Genomic DNA, 20,873 nt, shown 5'->3' with positions numbered 1-20,873 from the left:
CTGAATTCCTAAAAGGAATTTATTTTTGATTGACACCCTCCTGTCTCCACTCTGTCCTTAAACAATAGCCACAGGTTTCTCTGTAGATAGGAACATCTGTGTGATAAGACTTGCCGTGCCCTTACCTGAACTGGATCCCTAGAGTTAATCCTCTCCCTGAGAACCCCTGCCACTGTCCTGATTGTTGCAGATCCAGCTGCTTCCTGCTCCTCCTGTTTCCTGGGCCTCCATCTGGTACCTGGAAGCCTGTCCAGCCTCCTACGGGAGCCAGCACTGACACTATAAAGCTTTTCAATTACTGCTCGAGCCGAGCTTCATTTACACAGCATGCTAAATGACAAATGCCTTGAGATGCTTTAAGAGCCGTTCAGCCACTCTAGAGAAGTTCTTAAAACCGAGGAGTAAAACAAAGTGCTGTAGTCCCCCCGCTATCCATTGTAACTTCACTCTATTATAAAACTACTACACATAAAATCCTCTGAGCTGTAAAATACTCATTTCCTTATTCGTCGGTTACTGATATACTTTATGAGGAGGCCTATTTATATCACAGTGGTTTCGTGGAAACTGCTTATGAGAGGATAACTTTTGGAAAAAATGCTAAATGTTCACTTTCATTGAAATATCATAAATCCAATCCATGAGGAGTTCACTGAAACCGTCATTCAGCCAGAACCTATTCTCTGATGTAGTGACTCACTCATTTGAAAAATATTTCTTGGCATATCCCAGTGCCTAACCTAACTCTTTACTGTCCTTTGCTGTAATTACATTGACACATCTTTACGATTTTATGATTTTTATAATTTTCCTCAATGGACATGTATCACTGTCATAAAAAGTGGAAGAAAAACATTTCAGAAAGACAATTCCATTTGCAAGTATATGTTCCTCAAAATTCCACCATAAATTCAGTCAATAAAATAGTGAAATATCAATAGTCAATTTTTGAAACATTTGGTATAACTTATATGTTCATTTAAAAAGATGAAATGACCTTTCTTCTGTATTCTTTGTCTATATTTCAGATGTAATCATTAGAATAGGTTTTTACAGTGGAATGACAGGCTTAAAGGGTTTGAAAAATTTTAAGACTTGATATATATTGCCAAAATCCATTGACTTTAATTCTTAAACATATACACACATATTGACATCTTTTGCAATCATTGAAGTAATATAAATTTGGTATCAAGTATAAGGAAAATGGCTTCCCAGGTGATGCAGAAGTAAAGAATCCATCTGCCAGTGCAGGAGATGCAGGTTGGATCCCTGGGTGGGGAAGATCCCCTAGAGGAGGAAATGGCAACCCACTCTAGTATTCTTGCCTGGAATATTCCATAGACAGAGAAACCTCACAGGCTACACTTCATGGGAACTCAAAGAGTTGGACAGAACTGAGCATGCACACACGCATAATGAAAACGCAACACGTTTTAAAGGAGGCCAAAAAGTCACCTAATCTGTCCTAGAAATAACCACCTGGTGTCTCACTTCAGTCTTTTCTCTGAGTGAGTGAGTGAGTGAAAGTCGCTCAGTCGTGTCCGACGCTATGCGACCCCCACGGAATTCTCCAGGCCAGAATACTGCAGTGGGTAGCCTTTCCCTTCTCCAGGGGATCTTCCCGACCCAGGGATCAAACCCAGGTCTCCCGCATTGCAGGCAGATTCTTTACCAGCTGAGCCACTAGGGAAGCCCCTTTTCTCTATTATTTTATCTTTTTTTAACACACTGGTTTAGAAGATAGTCATTCTATTTTCTTATTTTATGAATATTTATATTTTGAAATTCTAGATACTTTTTTCCCAAATCATATCAAGAAAAATTAACTTTCATCTTATAAAATTATAAGTTAGCATATTTTTATTTCCCTAGCATTTCCCTTTCCACAACTTCCTGCTCGCCACTTAAATAATTTGGAGATTCTTAAATTATCATTTAACAAGTAATAGTTACTTTCTAATTTTTGCATTATTTTATAACTATAATTGCAATGATAGTTTAGACCCAACTCTAAATTTTTTTCAGTTCTTACTGTCATTGCATTTATAAAATTTCCTCTTTCTTGAATAAGTTAGACAATTAAATCCTTGTGAATCTGAAGTACAACATGGCATAAACTTTGCAGAACAAGCATATAGGTGCACACATTCTAAGTCTTTGCATATTTATTAATAACTTTCACTTTATTCAACTTTTTATCTTCAATAAATATGTTTGAATTCATGCTGTTCAAAAAAACCCTTCCTGAATGCTTGCGTAGAAGACATAGATGGGAGATAGAAATCAAGAACATGATGAGAGATGGTAGAGATAAACAGATATGTGGAAAGTTACCGGTTTAACCAGCAAATGTCTGAGGCATTGTTTCACTAACATAAGTTCTGTGCAACATTATTAGAACACATGTTGAAAGTATTACCCCCACCCAAAAGTGGTCATAAATTAGAGACATAGTGGGTTAAAATAAATTGGCCTATTTTTTTTTCTGATTATTTCATTTAACTAGCAAATATACAATGTGAGTCTTTCAGAAGCCATTGTATTGTGCAAAATCTCCCACACTTTTCAGGCCATGAAACCATTTTCCAAATGAGCACATAAAAAAATTAATGAACAGAAATCTCAGTTAAACGGAGTTGGGCGACCAGCAGGGGAAGCCCTCACACCCGACTGCATTGGCCAAGCCCAATGGGAACAAAGAGACTCCTCTTCTTTCCTGGTGAGGATTTAGCCAATGAAAAGCCATGGACTCTTTGTTTCCCACAGCCCTCCTAATTCGTTTTCTTCTCTAGGAAAGAGCGATGGGGTCTCCTTCCTTTCCTGTGTGGGGCTTGCCTTGGTTGCAGACCCTGAATTCCAGTTGTCAACAAACTCACCTTTGCTGAAGAAACATCTGGTGGTCCGTTAGTTTCAGGTCACCAAGCATCAGATGAGAGTATCATCCTGTGGGACACACTTTAAGAAACATGGGTCACGGCTTTGGTTCCGACGTATCAATTTTGCTGGACACTTGGTGAGCATTTTATTAGTAGACTGGAATGTGTTTCCAGAGAGGGCAATGGCACCCCACTCCAGTACTCTTGCCTGGAAAGTCCCATGGGCAGAGGAGCCTGGTGGGCCACAGTCCATGGGGTCACGAAGAGTTGGACACAACTGAGCAACTTCCCTTTCCCTTTTCACTTTCACGCACTGGAGAAGGAAATGGCAACCCACTCCAGTGTTCTTGCCTGAAGAATCCCAGGGATGGGGGAGCCTGGTGGGCTGCCATCTATGGGGTCGCACAGAGTTGGACACGACTGAAGCGACTTAGCAGCAGCAGCAGCATATGTTTCAGGTCAGTCTGTCTTATTTCTAAGACTATCTCTATTTTTTCTTCTGGGATTCTGATTATAATTTAGATTGAAATCTCCAAACATGATTTTTCTCTCTGTCCTCTTTTCTTTCAACTTTCTAATGTTTTTATTCTTTTCTCGTAAATCCCGTTAATGTTTTCCATCAGAATCCAATTTACGATTGTAATATTTTCGTTTATAAGAAGAAATGCATATATTTGGTCTTCAATCTTGTTTCTGCCACAGAGCTTAAAACCCTCAACATTTCCTGACAGGTATCTTTCATTATTCATAATAAGCTCCTTTTGAACACACCTGAGTTTGTCCAAAAAGTATTAATAATTTCCAGAAAACCCCTAACAATGGAGGCTATTTGCCAAAGGAATCCACCTTGTGATGAGAGGTTTGGACTTTCAGCCCCATCCCTCTCCAAACCCACCTCTGCCCTCTGGGGAGGTTTAATTAACCACTGCTGACCAGTGACTTAATCAACCATAGCTGCTTCATGAAATTTCCATGAAAACTCACAAGGACAGAGTTCAGAGAGCTTCCAGGTTGGTGGCCAATTAGAGATGAGGAGACCAGCAACCTGGAACCACCAGGCCCTTCTCCCCATCCCTTGCCTTATGCATCTCCTCCATCGGCCTGCTCCTGAGTCGCATTCTTTTTAATAACCTGGTTCTCTAGGGGGTAAAATGTTTTCTTGAGCTCTGTGAGCCACTCCAGCACGTTAATCGAACCAGAGGAGGGGGATGTGGGAACCTTCAGTCCATAGTGGTTTTCAGAAGCGCAGGTGACAACCTGGACTTAAGACTGGCATCTGGGGTGTGGGGAGGAGAGTGGGCAGACTGTGGCACTGGGCCCTCACCTCTGGGATCTGGTGCTATTTCCAGGCAGATACTGTCAGAACTGAGTTAAATTGTAGGGTCCCCAGCTGGTGTCCCAGAATTGCTTGATGAAGGGAAGTCCATACACATTTATTTGGAGTACAGAGGATGCTCTGAGTAGTAAGAGTACAGAAAAACAGAAGGGTGTTTTTGCTTTATAATCATTCACCACTTCCATCCTGATTTTACATTTGGTGATTGTATCTTCCATCACCTCACTGTATATCCCAACCACAGATTCCTGGTCACACAGTCCTACGTTATTCCACAGATGCAGATTTTTCTCTATTGACTCAGAGAATGAGAATTCCCCAACAGAGGTTCAGGATCAAACTTACAAAAAACCTATGAGACCTTGCCTGAATCAACCAAGCATCAGAAATGTATGTATGTCGTGCAAACACCTCACGGATTCAGATTTAGCAGCCTGAGTAAATCAGGGAAGAATTAGGACAATGAAAAGTTTTATCAGTAGATCATGTTTTTCTGTCATTCTCCCTGGGAATGTCTAGGACATCTTGCACACACACACACCACACCTATGGATGGAAGACCCATCAGTACAAGCTCTGGGTCCTGTTCACCACTGCTTCTCTGGAATCTAGAACAGAGTCTGACTCATCATGCATTTATTTACCAGCTGTCTATTTGTTGCAAGAGACAGAAACCCAAGAGGAAGCAGATTAAGAATCAAGGGGAGCACGTCGCAGGTGGGACAGTGGATAAGAATCTGCCCGCTAATGTAGGGGACACAGGTTAGATCCCTGGTCCAGGAAGATTCCCTTGCCTTGGGGCAACTAAGCCTGTGTGCCTCAACCACCGCAGCCTGCGCCCTCAAGCCCTGCTCTGAAACAAGAGAAGCCACAGCCTGAGAAGCCTGTGCTCTGCAGCAGAGAAGAGACCAGCACAGCAACAAAGACCCAGCGCAACCAAAAACAAGTAAATTACCTCTTCAAACAAGCTAGCTTAAAAAACAAAATCAAGAGCAAAGTCTGGTAACTAGGAAATCCAGAAGAGCATCTGGCTCCAGAGACAAGTGAATCCAGCTTCTGAAACAACACTGGCAGGGCTTAGAGTCTGCTATCCATCTCCAAGTGAAATCCCTTAAATGGAGTTCTCATAGATACAAGTTTAGGGTTCTTTCCTACCTCTAAGGCAAAATCTATGCTTTGAGGGCTGGAGTAAACCTTAGGAAGAGTCTACTGCACGTAACCAACTCTGTTAACAAATTTGGAGGGAGGGGCACCATGATACACAGCCCAGGGGGTCAGCAAGGAAGGGAGAAGGGGGCTCCGAACAGAAAGGGTGGGGTGGCCTTAGCAGTCACAGGAGGAAAGGATTCTACGATCCACTGCACCACGAAGCAGATGCTCAAGGAATATATATTGAGTCAAAGAAGGAATGTGTCGCTCACAAATGTCCCTCCAGTCTGTCTCAGGCTCCATGTCTTATTCCCCTTTCAGCGTTGAACTCAGTGACAGTTTCAACCAGGCACAGCTGGAAAAGCCAAATGAAAGTGTTAGTCGCTCAGCCACATCTGACTCTGTGACTCCATGGACTGTAGCCCACCAGGCTCCTCTGACCATGGAATTCTCCAGGCGAGAATATGGGTGTACCTATGGCTGATTCTTGTTGATATATGACAGAAAACCATAGAATTCTGGAAAGAAATTATCCTTCCATTAAAAAAAAATTTTTTTTTTAAAGAATGCTGGAGTTGGTTGCCATTTCCTTCTCCAGGGGACCTTCCTGACCCAGGGATTGAACCCAGGTCTCCCGCACTGCAGGTGATGCCTTACCGTCTGAGCTACTAGGGAAGCCCAGGGTACAGCTGAGGGCAAGCCAAGTGGGGTGCTTTGTCCTGGGTCCTTCCTTCTTATTTTGGGGGGGAAGGCTATGAACGACCTTCCCTAAAATTGTGCGACTGTGTAAAAGCTGTCTCATAAACATTACTAATGATAGCAACCATTATATTCACATTTGGCTAATTCAATGACTTTAGCCACCTGAAATACTGAGGCTTAGTCCCAAACATGCATTGGATTTGCTAAGATTTTCTGTAAGCCTAGCACAGCGGTCGACACGGACTCGCGTAAGTTCGGTTGCAACGTGCAGCCCTTCTCGTGCCTTGCACCTAACACCAGGTGCTGGTCCAGATGAGACAGAGGAATTAACTCCAGTGATTGGCAGACTATGTTCAGTTTATAGTTTCAACAATGACCTTTCAGCTTCCTCAAAAAGACATACCATGTTAACCCTACCCGTATTCTGTCGATGGTAATTCCTTCTGCCAAAATAAAATGTTTATATGCTGGGCCCCAAGCCCACCGATGATAAGAAATTGTGCTGAAACCTAACAGAGAGGTATACATAGCTCAACGAAGGAAAGTAATCTTCTCAGAAGGAAGATATCGTTCCTAAAATGTATCTGCGTGTTATGTAACCGTCAATGGAAGTTGTGAGAAATCTTCCCGCGATGGTGTTTTGCTTGGCATCTGAAATAGACTTCAGTCAGCTTTCCTAGTATTTGACTGAGAAGTTATTAACTTTCTAACTAGAAAGCCACTATGTTTCAGGCAGTCGTCACCATCCTGAGCTCTTAGATTTGTACAGGGTTTTAGAGTTTAAGTAGTACTTCCGTTTATATATTTCTTATGAGCCCTGTAACCCACACTTACTCATAGTATCAACCCTGATGCTGGGAAAGACTAAGGGTGGGAGGAGAAGAGGGCAACAGAGGATAAGATGGTTGCATGGCATCATCAACTCAGTGGACATGAGTTGGAGCAAACTCTGGGAGACAGTGACGGACAGGGAAGCCTGGCGTGCTGCAGTCCATGGGGTCACAAAGAGTTGGACGTGACTAAATGACCGAACGACAACAACAAAAGCTGTTCTATATTAAACTGTATCTAAAGTTTCTCTCTTAAAACCAGAAGACCCCTGCACTTATGCTCAATTAACCCACAACAAAGGAGGCCAGAATATACAAGGGGGCAGAGACGGTCCCTTCACTAAACGGTGCCAAGGAAGCTGGACAGCTACATGTAAAAGAATGAAATCAGAATACAGGCTAACATCATATACAAAAATAAACTCAAAGTGGATTAAAGACCATTTAATGTAAGACCAGATACTGTAAAACTCCTGGGGGAAATAAGCAGAACACTTTTTGACACAAATCACAGCAATATTTTTTGGATCCATCTACTAGAGTAATGGAAACAAAAATAAAACCTAAGCATACTTATAAGCTTTTGGATAGCAAAGGAAACCATAAACAAAATGAAAAGACAACCTTTAGAATGGGAGAAAAATATTTGCAAAAGATGCTACCAGCAAGGGATTTCCAAAATATATAAACAGCTTATACAGTCAATATCAAAAAGAAACCAGTTGGTTTCTTTTCTGAACCAAATTGAAACCAATCAAAAAACAGACAGAAGACATAAACAAACATTTCTCCAGAGAAGTCATACAGGTGGCCAACAGGCACATGAAAAAATGCTTAACGTTGTTAATTATTAGAGAAATGCAAACCTAAACTACAATGAGATAATCAATCACCTCACACCAGTCAAAACAACCATCATTAAAAATTCTACAAATAACAAGTGCTGGAGAGGGTGTGGAGAAGAAGGAATCCCCACCGTCGGCAGGAATGTGTACTGGTGCAGCCCTATGGGGAACGGCAGCGGGGGTCTTTAAAAACTGAAAGTAAAGTTACCATGTGATCCAGCAGCCCCACTCCTGGGCACACATCCAGAAGACGAAAACTCTAATTTGAAAAGACACATGAACCCCAGTGTTCACAGCTGCACCATTTACAATAGCCAAGACATGGAAGCAACCTGAATGTCCATCAGCAGACGAGTGGACAAAGAAGAGGGATTATACACCTTTAAACAGAATGAAATGATGTCACTTGCAGCAACATGGACGGAGCTGGAGATTACCACAAAAGGGAAAAGGCAGACGGGGAAAGGCAAGTATCATGTGCCATCATTTATGTGAGCAACGTGAAAGGAATTATACAAACGAACTTACTTACAAAACAGAAATAGTCACAAACAGAAAATAAACGTACGTTTACCAAAAGGGAAAGGGGTGGTGGAGGGATAAATTAGGAATTTGGGATTAACCAATACATACCACATAAAATAAACAAACAAGGACCTACTGTATAGCACAGGGAACTGTATTCAATATCTTACAATAACCCATAATGGCGAAGAATCTGAAAAACAGTGTGTGTGTGTGTGTGTACACATACATATCTGACTCACTTTGCTGCATACCTGAAACATTGTAAATCAACTGTACTTCAGTAAAAAACAGAAGAAAATAATTAAGAAAATCACCATGTGCACATAATTACAAGGCAATATTGTAATAGTTTTTAAGTCTTCACATCACTGGCAAGAAAGCAGCACTTTATCAGACTATCAATTGCGTTAGTTTAACGTCACTGAAACTCATTTGCATGTGGGTGGATCGTGCCATCACCAGATACTGCCACTGAGAAGTATACCTGCCTTGATTATTGCCACAGAATTTTATATAATCAGCGATTATTGTTTGAAAAAGAGGTCTTTTATAAAAATTCTAACGTTTGGATGTTTGAAGCATTTTGACTCCCACTTAAGTGATGCTTTTGTCTAATATATTTGTAACTTTGGGAAGTAAAATTTGTATTGAAATAAGAGGAACCAGAGATCAAATTGCCAACATCCATTGGATCATCAAGAAAGCAAGAGAGTTCCAGGAAAACATCTATTTCTGCTTTATTGACTACACCAAAGCCTTTGACTGTGTGGATCACAATAAACTGTGGAAAATTCTGAAAGAGATGGTAATACCAGACCACCTCACCTGCCTCCTGAGAAATCTATATGCAGGTCAAGAAGCAACAGTTAGAACTGGACATGAAACAACAGACTGGTTCCAAATTGGGAAAGGAGTACATCAAGGCTGTATATTGTCACCCTGCTTATTTAACTTTTATGCAGAGTACATCATGAGAAATACTGGACTGGATGAAGCATAAGCTGGAATCAAGATTGCCAGGAGAAATATCAATAACCTCAGATATGCAGATGACACCACCCTTATGGCAGAAAGTGAAGAGGAACTCAAAGCCTCTTGATGAAAGTGAAAGTGGAGAGTGAAAAAGTTGGCTTAAAGCTCAACATTCAGAAAACAAAGATCATGGCATCTGGTCCCATCACTTCATGGCAAATAGATGTGGAAACAGTGGAAACAGTAACAGACTTTATTTGAGGGGGCTCCAAAAATCACTGCCGATGGTGACTGGAGCCATGAAATTAAAAGACGCTTGCTCCTTGGAAGAAAAGCTATGACCAACCTAGACAGCATATTAAAAAGCAGAGACATTACTTTGCCAACAAAGGTTCATCTAATCAAAGCTATGGTTTTTCCAGTAGTCATATACGGATGTGAGAGTTGGACTATAAAGAAAGCTGAGTGTTGAAGAATTGATGCTTTTGAACTATGGTGTTGGAGAAGACTCTTGACAGTCCTTGGACTGCAAGGAGACCAACCAATCAATTCTAAAGGAAATCAGTCCTGAATGTTCATTGGAAGGACTGATGCTGAGGCTGAAACTCCAACACTTTGGCCACCTGATGCGAAGAACTGCCTCCTTGGAAAAGACCCTGATGCTGGGAAAGATTGAAGGCAGGACTAGAAGGGGATGACAGAGGATGATATGGTTGAATGGCATCACTGATTTGATGGACATGAGTTTGAGCAAGCTCTGGGAGTTGGTGATGGACAGGGAGGCCTAGCGTGCTGCTAAGAATTGGACATGACTGAGTGACCAAATTGACTGACCATTTTAAAACATCTCCCATCCTCACCTCATTTCACATGCAAGTTCATTCAGATGATATTAATTGCCTTCTGGCTTATGATCAGGATGTAAAAAGATGAAAAGGATGTACCTTTTCCAAAAAAAAAAAAAAAGATAATTTGGCAAGATCACAACTGTTAAAACCTCATCAAAAAGCTGATGATGGGACAACTCCTCACTCGCCCAAATCCAAAGAAAGGCGGGCATGTCCAGCGAAATGCAGGACATGAGCATGTGTGTATGTGGGACGTGTACTGGAAGGCATTCACGCTGGTAGGAAGCACTCAGCTGGAGTTCTTGATGGGTCGCTCAGTCCCACTGTGGAGCAGCAGGGGTGAACAGAACCCCTGGCGGCCCAGATGGACCAACGCCACGTGGGGGCTTTTCCCAGGACCTCTCCCTGCGCCCGAGTTTCTCATGATCACTAAGGTCTGCAAGGGGACATGAATTCTCCTGTGCCGTGGCTCTCAGGGGTTCTGTCCTCTCCTGTTGTTGGGGGGTGATAAGCAGGCGTAGGACCAGCTTTTCTACACTCGTGGAAATACAAGTTAAAACGATAGTGTGATATCTTTACCCATCTCCTGGAATGACTACACTGAGCCTACCAAGTGTTGGTGGCCCTGTAGAGTCACCAGAAATCTCCTTCTCTGATGGTCGGAATACAAACACGGGAAGCCACTGGAGTCCAGTCTGATGGCTTCTTTAAAAGTTAAGTATGTCCCTCCCACGTGACCCAGCCGTTCCACAGCACCCCGGTATTTACAGAGGAGGGAGCGAGCGGTGGGGAGAGGAGGAGGAGGAGGAAGGCGGGGGAGGAAGAGGAAGAAGTAATTATATTCCCCAGTGTTCCTAGCGGTATTATTTCTAACACGCCAAAATTGGAAATAGCCCAAGTGTCCATCAGCTGGTGAACAGGTAAACATCCCGGGCATGGAACACTACGCAGCACTAAAAGGAAATGAACTGCTGCTGCAAGTTCATTCACTTAATCTCATGTCGTTATATCAAATAAAAAATCAGGTAATGGGTATGATTCCATTTGTATGAAATTCTAGAAAATGAAAACTAATCTACAGAGAAAAAGCAAGTAACTGGTGATTGACTAGAGTTGGAGTGGGGGGAACTACCGAAAAGAGATTACAAAGGAGCAAGAAGGCATTGTGGTGACGGTTTCAAGGGTATACGAATATGTTAGAACCTGAACCAAACTGTGTTATTTCAATACACGCCATTTGTGCAGGTCGGTGATGCTTCATTAAAGCTCTCAAAATGAGTTATAGCCCCTCTTAGAAGTTCACATAAACTATGAAGACACAGCCAATCTTTCTTCTTTCTTCAGGTTGCTTTCCCCTCAGACCGTCCTCTTCTCCGAGTCGCTACCACTTGTGCATTTTCATTTGCAAATTCTTTCTAACTCGAGGCCCCTCCTTGAACATTTGCTGTCTGCGTTTCACAGCACTGTGTGTAAACGCGCACTGTAGGGCTTATAATTGATTCCCTGCATGAGAGGCTCTTCTCTGGCAAGAATGCAGAGCACTGTGGCTTGACATTTGCTCCCCTGACCCCATGCCCCAGCTCACTTTCTAATCAAGAATACAGTTAATGCAGTTTGGGCTGGTTGGTGTCTCCTCCCTGAGGACTCATCCATTTTGTGTGTTAATGTCTTTTTAATTTTTTATAATTATGAAAATATGATAACACATTTTTAAAAAGACTTGGAAAATATAGAACAAAATTACACATAGTTCCATATATACCACGATTTTTTTTTAATAATCTATTTTTGTTTTGGTAGCCTGCTATTTCTCCTGCCTCAACCTATCAGAAAACAATCTGATGAAAAACTAATCATCAGGACCATTTTATTAAACATTTGATGGAACATGATGATCATCATGCTTCTTTTCTTTTCCGTTATTGAGAGTTTGGGTGTGCCAAAGGCCGGGTGCTGCTGTATGTATATATATCTTTCAACACCAAACTTCACATACAGTGTCAGAACACTTTTATCTCTACTTTGGCATTTTGTTTCTAACTAATTTTTAACCAGTATTCTTGCTCTGCATTGTTTGTAAAGCAGAAATTTGAAACCCAAGGTGCTCATTCTTAGAGGAAGTACTGAAGAAATTGCGGCATGGAAATAACTAGGAAAGCAGCAATGAGAATAGCAAAAGCAAACAGGCTACTCTGCAGTTACTTTCCTGGAACATTTTTTTAGTTCATTATTTTTTCTTTCTTAACAATAAAGTGAAACATTTAAAATGTGGATTTTTTTCTGATTTTTCTGGTTTGTCCAGAATTTGTATAATTTTATATGATTTTCATATCTAAATATAATGTGAATTTCAAATTAATTTTTGAATAAGTATTCATCTAAATGTTAATCCAAAATTGATTCATTTTAGTTAACCATTTGAGATCAGTTTTCACAGTTCATTTCATATGGAAAGAGAATAATGTCTATTTGAATTCAGTTTTGACATTTATCGAGATTTCCTCTGGGCTTAATATATAAATGGTTTTGTAAATATTACATTGAAATGGAAAAGGACAGCCTTTGAGAAAGGTAAAAGTTCAATATCAAATTTATTATAATAGTTGAATCCTTATTTGTCCTAAAATTTTATTTGAAAAATTCCAAACCTATAATAAAAGAATATCCCATATACCCTTTGCCTGAATTCACCAACTATTAGCATTTTACCATATTTGTATATAGACAGGTACAAATGTGTATAGTTTTATGTTCTTAGTAGAGAGATAGATACTATTTTTTGCAGAATTTAAAAGTAAGTTTTAGAAATAGAAACTTTAGCATAAATCTTCAAAAGGCTATTCTTATGCATAAACATAATTCTATTAACAAAATGAAGAAATCTGTGTTCTAATACAGTCCATATTCAAATTTCATCAATTGCCCCAATATTGTCCTTAATAGATTTCTACCAAACTGATAGAATAAATGAGATATTGTATGCAGAAAATGCATTTCATGATTAAAAAAAATCATTCTCAGCAAATGAAATCTAGAAGGGATTATCCTTCTAATAAAAGTTATTTATAAAAAAAGACTATTGCTAATATCACAGGTAGTGGAAAATTATTGAAAGTTTTCTTCCTGAGATGAGAAAAAAATACCTGGATATTCACCACAACCACTTCTAATTATATTATAGAGAAGATCCTAGCCAATTCAATTGGCAAAAAATAAATACGTAAATAGTATAATGGAAAGGGAAAAAAGAAATCTTGTCATTCACAGATGGCATGATTGCACACCTAGGAACCCAAATTATCAAAATTAAAGAGAGAATTTACCAAAGTCACTGGTTATAAACTCAATATGGTATATATACTCACATTAAGAATTAAAAAGCTATTGGAGAATAAAATTAAAATCAATACCATATACAATTCTCTAAAAAATATCAAATACATAGGAATAAGGGCTTCCCTGGTAGCTTGGATGGTAAAGCATCTGCCTACAATGTGGGAGACCCGAGTTCGATCCCTGGGTCAGGAAGATCCCCTGGAGAAGGAAATGGCAACCCACTCCAGTATTCATGCCTGGAAAATCCCATGGACCGAGGAGCCTGGTGGGCTACAGTCCATGGGGTCGCAAAGAGTTGGACACAACTGAGCTTGGCTTCACTTCAAGCTATTGATACAGAGAAAACTTAAAAACATTGCTAAAAGATATCAGAGAATGATTAAATAATAGAGGAATGAGAAGACTCAAATTATAAAGATGTCAATTCTCCCAAATCTATTTATGTAGTAAATGTAATTCTGGTTATCCAGCAGATATGTTGTGAAAATACATAAGCTGATTTTAAATTTGTATGGAGAGGCAAAGAACCTGGCCAAATTTAAAGAACAAAGTTGGAGTTTCTACAGACCAGACAGCAAGACTTATTACAAAGTGACAGTGTGGTGGGGATGCAATGATGAACAAACAGACCTAGAAAATAGTGGTTCTTTTAACAGCCCAAGGAAACAAATACAATTGATGCTCCCCCAGGCTGGCCGCAGAGTCGATCCCCGCCGGCCATAAACATTCTACCCTCTGCATCCCATACTTGCTCACACACTCCATCACTGTCTCTCCTGATGCTGTTCGGACTGTTTCTTCCAATACAGCCTCAACACTACACTGCCTTTATCTGTATCTGATGGCTGTTAGCTCATCTATCAAGTATCTGTTTGATTTCAGTGATTGAGGTACTCATTTCTAGGACTTCGTTTTCTGATTTCTCATGTTCTTTTTTCATCACCTTTTGTTTCACTTGAAATCTGTTTATTATCTGAAGTCTATTTTTGGTCAATTTCAAATTTTCCCAATATTTCCAATTCTTAGGGAGTCGACACTCATGTCTATGTCATTGTTTTCTGCCTTTATTTATTGGTTTATAATTTATTGGTTTTTATTCACGTTTGTCTTCAGCTGTTGACTGATTTATGCTATGAGCGTCTCCTGTACCTAGGGTTATGAGAAAAGTTTCATGTTTACATCTGAGAGGAAACCAGAATCCTCATGGATGACTTTTCCTCCGTCCCAAACCCTGGACAAGGAGCCGCTTCCCGGCTTCGCTCAGGAACAGTGCGTGGAATGTTCCCAGTTCCTTAAACCAGGGCAGTGGGTTGTGGCTCAGAATTAACGCAGGACATTCAGTCCTGACTCAATTCACACGCACCTGTGTCAGTATTTGACCATCAGAAAGCCAGTCCCCAACTACTGTGGGCTTGCGTGATTCCTCCTTACTATGGTCGTTTTTATTTCCTTTTTTGTTTTGAGTACTGGTGATCATGGTCTTTTGAGCTCATACTATGTAAGTATTTTTAAGATAACCCACTCACATAAGCTCAGATTATCACATTTCTGGAAGCTCGAATACTTGTCTTTTTAAAAACAGGGGGGTTGCCTATTCTATGTATTTTCATTTTGAAATTAGTCTTATTTGAGTGTGATGATTTCTGGGGTTTTTTTTTTACCTCCTTGGAATTTCTTTTGCTTTCTTTTTTCTATATCCTTCTTGATATTTGATTTTATATCAGAATATTTTTAAAAGTTACTCTAAGCCCTAAAATCTTTAATTCATCCATTATAAAATAATAATTTAAAACTTACATACACTACCATGTGTAAAATAACTAACCAGTGGGAACCTGCTGGTATAGACAGGGAACTCAGCTCAGTGCTCTGTAATGACCTTGAGGAGTGGGATGGGGGAGCAGGGAGAGGGAAGCTCAAGGGGATGTGTGTACATCGAGCTGATTCACATTGTTCTGCAGCAGAAACGCTTGCTCCTTGGAAGAAAAGCTATGACAAACCTAGACAGCAGGGAGGGTCAGGATGCGGAACGCATGTACACCCATGGCTGATTCACGTGAATGTACGGCAAAAACCACAATATTGTAAGTAATTAGCCTCCAATTAAAACTTTTTTTAATTAAGTAAACATAAAAAAAGTCTTCAACAACAACAACAAAAAAAGCAGAGATATTACTTTGCCAAAGGTCTGTATAGTCAAAGCTATGGTTTTTCCAGTAGTCAAGTATGGATGTGAGAGTGAATCATAAAGAAAACTGAGCACTAAAAAACTGATGCTTTTGAGCTGTGGTGCTGGAGAAGACTCTTGAGAGTCCCCTGGACTGCAAGGAGATCAAACCCATCAATCCTAAAGGAAATCAGTCCTGAATATCCATTGGAAGGACTGATGCTGAAGCTCCAATACTTTGACCACCTGATGTGAAGAACTGACTCATTGGAAAAGACCCTGATGCTGGGAAAGATCGAAGGCGGGAGGAGGAGGGGATGACAGAGGATACGATGGCTGGAGATGGACATGAGTTTGATTAAGCTCCAGGAGTTGGTGATGGACAGGGAGGGCTGGCGTGCTGCAGTCCATGAGTCGCACAGAGTCAAGACACGACTGAGCGACCGAGCAACAACAAAAGCAGCAGAAACACAGCATTTTAAGGCAACTATACTCCAGTTTTTAAAGAATAAAATAAAATGTATGTTAAATATTACTTAATTTTTAAGGAAAGAAGCTGGTGATACACATCACATGCTTTTGATGCTACAAACACTAGGTTAGCCTTTAATTAGGAAAAAATTAAGTATTTGAATGACAGTTTTCACAAAGCTTATTTTAAATCCATGTTTATTATGAAATTTGTCCTCATAAAGTTAGGTTTCTGAATATATCGATTTACTAAGAAGGTCAGTGATCTTCCCTGTATTATTCAAAGATCTGTTTTAATAATTCTGAGGTCTATTGACTTATAATAATGAAACTATAATTATTTGATTCAGAAAATTACAATTAGAGGACAGTGTTTCTTTACTTAATGTTGAAAACTATCTCAGAGGAAGTTAATTTATTTTTTTAGTCTACAAGGCTCTGTGTGATCTCTGCCTTGTTCCCTGACCTGATTTCATTTCTTTCCACTGTCTCGTATTCCCTCCAGCCACACTGGCCTCTCAGCTCTTCCTAGAACACTCCAGACACATTCGACAAGCCCGGCCTGATCCTTCTGTCTGGAACACTCTGCTCTTATATTGGCCTGGTTAATACCTTCACCTCCCTCAAATTTTTGATGCTTCTGAGCTGTCTCTCTCAAGAAGACCTACTTTCTCTGATTTAAATCGTAACCTGCCCGGCACCCCCACTCCTTCGCACCCCCCGTGCCCTTCTTTTTCTTCTCCATTGCTCATCACTGTCAGTTACCACTTTTCAGCGTCTAAAACACTGGCTTTACTCAGGTGTGTCACATAAATTATGTCCACTATTCCTTTGCACACGCACTCTGCCCTGGCTGATCTTTGCGGCTGTTGCTCTCCTTTTGTTATTGATACTCAATACATCAAGGGCAGAGAATAACAAGGAGAACATAGTTGAATGGTCACAAACAGCTGGACACGACTGAGTGACTAACACTTTCACTTTTTTGGCTTCCCTGGTGGCTCAGACAGTAAAGAATCCACCTGCAATACCGGAGACCTGGGTTCAATCTCTGGGTCAGGAAGATCCCCTGGAGAAGGGAATGGCTACCCACTCCAGTATTCTTGTCTGGAGAATTCCAGGGACAGAGGAGCCCAGCAGGCTACAGTCCACAGGGTCGCAAAGAGTTGAACACAACTGAGTGACTAACACATTAAGTGCTCAATAAATGGTTGCTGAATCCTTTGAAATTTTTCCACCACTGACTCTGGCTTCACTAATATTACAACAAATTTTTCAGTGTAAGAGTGTTGTAGAGTCCCTTAAAGTTAGGAAAAGCATTTTTAAGCTTCTCCTCTCAGCATTCATTGTATGAAAAAAGTAAGTTAAGAGTGGCAGTTCAGTTCAGTCACTCAGTCGTGTCCAGCTCTTTGCAACCCCATGGACTGCAGCACACCAGGCCTCACTACCCATCAACAACTCCAGGAATATGCTCAAACTCATGTCCATTGAGTCAGTGATACCATCCAACCATCTCATCCTCTGTCATCCCCTTCTCCTCCCACCTTCAATCTTTCCCAGCATCAGGGTCGTTTCAAATGAGTCAATTCTTCACATCAGATGGTTAAAGTATTGGAGTTTCAGCTTCAGCATCTGTCCTTCCAATGAACACCCAGGATTGATTTCCTTTAGGATGGACTGGTTGGATCTCCTTGCAGTTCAAGGGACTCTCAAGACTCTTCTCTGACACCCAAAGCATCAGTTCTTCAGTGCTCAGCTTTCTTGGTAGTCCAACTCTCATATCCATACATGACTACTGGAAAAACCATAGCTTTGACTAGATGGATCTTTCTTGGCAAAGTAATATCTCTGCTTTTTAATATCCTGTCTAGGTTGGTCATAACTTTTCTTCCAAGAAGCAAGCATCTTTTAATTTCATGGCTGCAGTCACCATCTGCAGTGATTTTGGAGCCCAAAAAAATAAAGTCTGACACTGTTTCCACTGTTTCCCCATCTATTTGCCATAAGTGATGGGACCAGATGCCTTGATCTTAGTTTTCTGAATGTTGAGTTTTAAGTCAACTTTTTCACTCTCCTCAAGAGGCTCTTTAGTTCTTCTTCACTTTCTGCCATAAGGGTGGTGCCATCTGCATATCTGAGGTTATTGATATTTCTCCTGGAAATCTTGATTCCAGCTTGTGCTTCTTCCAGCCCAGCATTTCTCATGATGTACTCTGCATATACGTTAAATAAGCAGGGTGACAATACACAGCCTTGACGTACTCCTTTCCCAAATTGGAACCAGTCTGTTGTTCCATGTCCAGTTCTAACTGTTGCTTCCTGACCTGCATACAGATTTCTCAAGAGGCAGGTCAGGTGGCCTAGTATTCCCATCTCTTGAAGAATTTTCCAGTTTGTTGTGATCCACCCAAAGGCTTTGGCATAGTGCAGGCACCATTTAAAATGATGTAGGTGCTTGACTTTATGAAGATTAAAGTCTATCAGGAAAATAGTATTGAGGGGATGTTTAATTAAATAATTACAAGAGTGTAATGTTCTACAAAGAGATGTTATAGGATTAAATTTGTAACACCTGGGCCCTAAGAATGAGGCTGTGAATCCTGCCTTCTAAGTCCAGGAAACTAGAACTGACTGAAAGTAAATCCCTTAGTCACTTTGAGCAGATGGAGTAACCTACACAAGCCTTATATACTCTTGGCAGTTATTTCTAAAATCCCCCAAATTTGTATATTTTGGAGAATATTACAGAGAAGAAATGTTCATAATTCGAGGAATTTTCAGGATTTATTGCACAATGCTTTTTCTGGACATCCACGTTGGCCATGAGGAAGACAGTCCAGAACTACCCCACACTACAAGTGAAAACTTAGACAAAAACAGGAACAATTTTCAGATATCAGACAGCACCAAGCTGTGACTCCTGAGAAGAGCGAAGTACCCCAGGAGGGCCCCCCCCCCTCACCATTGCCTGCGCCTCCGGCCTGGAGGGAGGCCAAGAGAGCACGTGGACCCCACAGACACCCTCCAATGCGGCACCAGCCACGTTGTCCTGCAAGTGTCCGCTTGTCTATCTCCTTAGACTATGAAGGGCTTCCCTGGTGGCTCAGACGGTAAAGAGCCTGCCTGCGATGCAGGAGAACCCAGCTTAATCCTGGGTTGGGAAGATCCCCTGGAGAAGGGAAGGGCAACCCATGCCACTATTCTGGCCTGGAGAATCCCACGGAAAGAGGAGCCTGGAGGGCTACAGTCCATGCAGTTGCAAAGAGTCAGACCCAACTGAGTGACTAACACTTTCATTTTAGACTATGAAGTCCTCCTGAAGAAGGAACATGTATCCATCTCTATATTCCTGAAACATGCCACAGGGAAGGATCTAAGCAAACATTTGACAAATGAAATAGACCCTGCAAGGAATGGAGGAACGGGCATGTATGAACTGAAAAAGCATTCGCTAGCAGACACTTCTGTATTTCCCCACTGAACACCCACAGCAACCTTGTTGGAGACACAGTAACTCTCACGTTGGAAAACTGGCTTGTTAACAGGCCACAGCTGCAGAGCTGGTCAGCTCCAAAGCAGGTGCTTTTTCTGCCCCCTCTTGCTTCCTCCTTCTTGAAACAGGTTACCTTCTACAGATTCTGCATCCTGTAAGAGCCCTTCGCCATAAAAGCATGACCTCTACAGCAAGGAGTTTTTAAATATTCTTGAGTTCTCAAAGTGGGCAAAGTCACGTGAAAAGATGAAATAATTTTCTGAGAGAATATTTAAATAAAGGAGAAAGCAGTGTATCCAGGAGATTATTCACTCAATTGAGAATACGGCTATTAAAAGGAATTTAAAATAAAATATAATGAGCATCCATTTTAAAGTGGAAGATGGGCTGAAGAAATTAGATTCGGGCAGTAAGAGACCGTTTCATAAATAATGAAGGTAATTGTCTAGGTGTGCTCCTCTGCTGACATCAAGACAAAGAGGTCAAATATATTGAATTATTCATATTCTGTGTGTATTACTTTTCAACTATTGTTTCTTACGGCATATTTCTTCGGGCTACATAACTGCAAGTTTTTCCTGTAGAGCGACAAAGCTGTTCCATCAGAAATATCTATCATTCAAGATTGCTTTTTTGCAAAAAGCTACTTTATTTTTCAAATTTCAAGTTTTCTGTAAAATTAAAGCCATTTTGAGTGTGCCAGATTCCTTTAAATGCTCTTTAGTATTTTAACAAAGTTCTTATCTCGAAAGAGAAAGGGAGAGAGAGAGATTTAAAGCGTTTTAGAGACAGCTTGAGAAAGAGAGTCCGAGAAAGAGAAAGAGGAGTCTGAAAGAGAAAGAAAGTTTGAAAGAGAACTAGAGTTTGAAAGAGAACTAGAGTTTGAAACAGAAAGAGGTTGAAAAAAAGAAAGAGAAAAATACACCCCATAAAGCACTTTTCCTCGCTAGCCGAGGCCGTTTTGAAGGTGGGTGCCTACCGTCCCAGGGACGTGTCTCTCACGGGCACATTGCACATGCGTCTCCAGCCTGGTCTCTGCACCTCTCTCCTCAAAAGGCAGGAACTCTGCTTCTCAAACGACCGCCCCCTTTATTGCTCTCCTTTACAGTAGTGGTTCACAACGTGCTGACCCCACCATCCCAGGTCAGCATCACCTGGGAATGTTTTAGAAATGCAAATTCTCCAGCTGCCCAGACCCACTGAATCAGACCCTGGGGTGGAGAACTCAGCAGACTAAGTTTAACAAGCCCTTCAGGTGATTGAGATCCACTGATTTCAAAACATGGCTGTACTCTGGGCTCCTCTGAGGAGTTTAAA

The 20,873-nt window shown here is 40.9% G+C and overlaps 1 long non-coding RNA gene across 1 annotated transcript in view; it reads right to left on the bottom strand.

Moving 5' to 3' along the window:
- Positions 1-20,664, bottom strand: part of LOC147346384 (uncharacterized) — a 61,704-nt gene extending 41,040 nt beyond the window's left edge. Inside the window, exon 1 of the long non-coding RNA XR_015153587.1 lies at positions 20,536-20,664. This is a non-coding gene — a long non-coding RNA (uncharacterized LOC147346384). The remainder of the gene's footprint in view (positions 1-20,535) is intronic.
- Between the last annotated feature and the right edge of the window lie 209 nt (positions 20,665-20,873).

This window comes from Bos grunniens, chromosome 24 (genome assembly GCF_055505025.1).
Source record: "Bos grunniens cultivar Pamir isolate PY7600 chromosome 24, Bosgru_T2T1.0, whole genome shotgun sequence".
Lineage (NCBI taxonomy): Eukaryota > Metazoa > Chordata > Mammalia > Artiodactyla > Bovidae > Bos > Bos grunniens.
The sequence above is the reverse complement of the archived record's forward strand: the minus strand, read 5'-3'. Positions and strand labels throughout refer to the sequence as shown.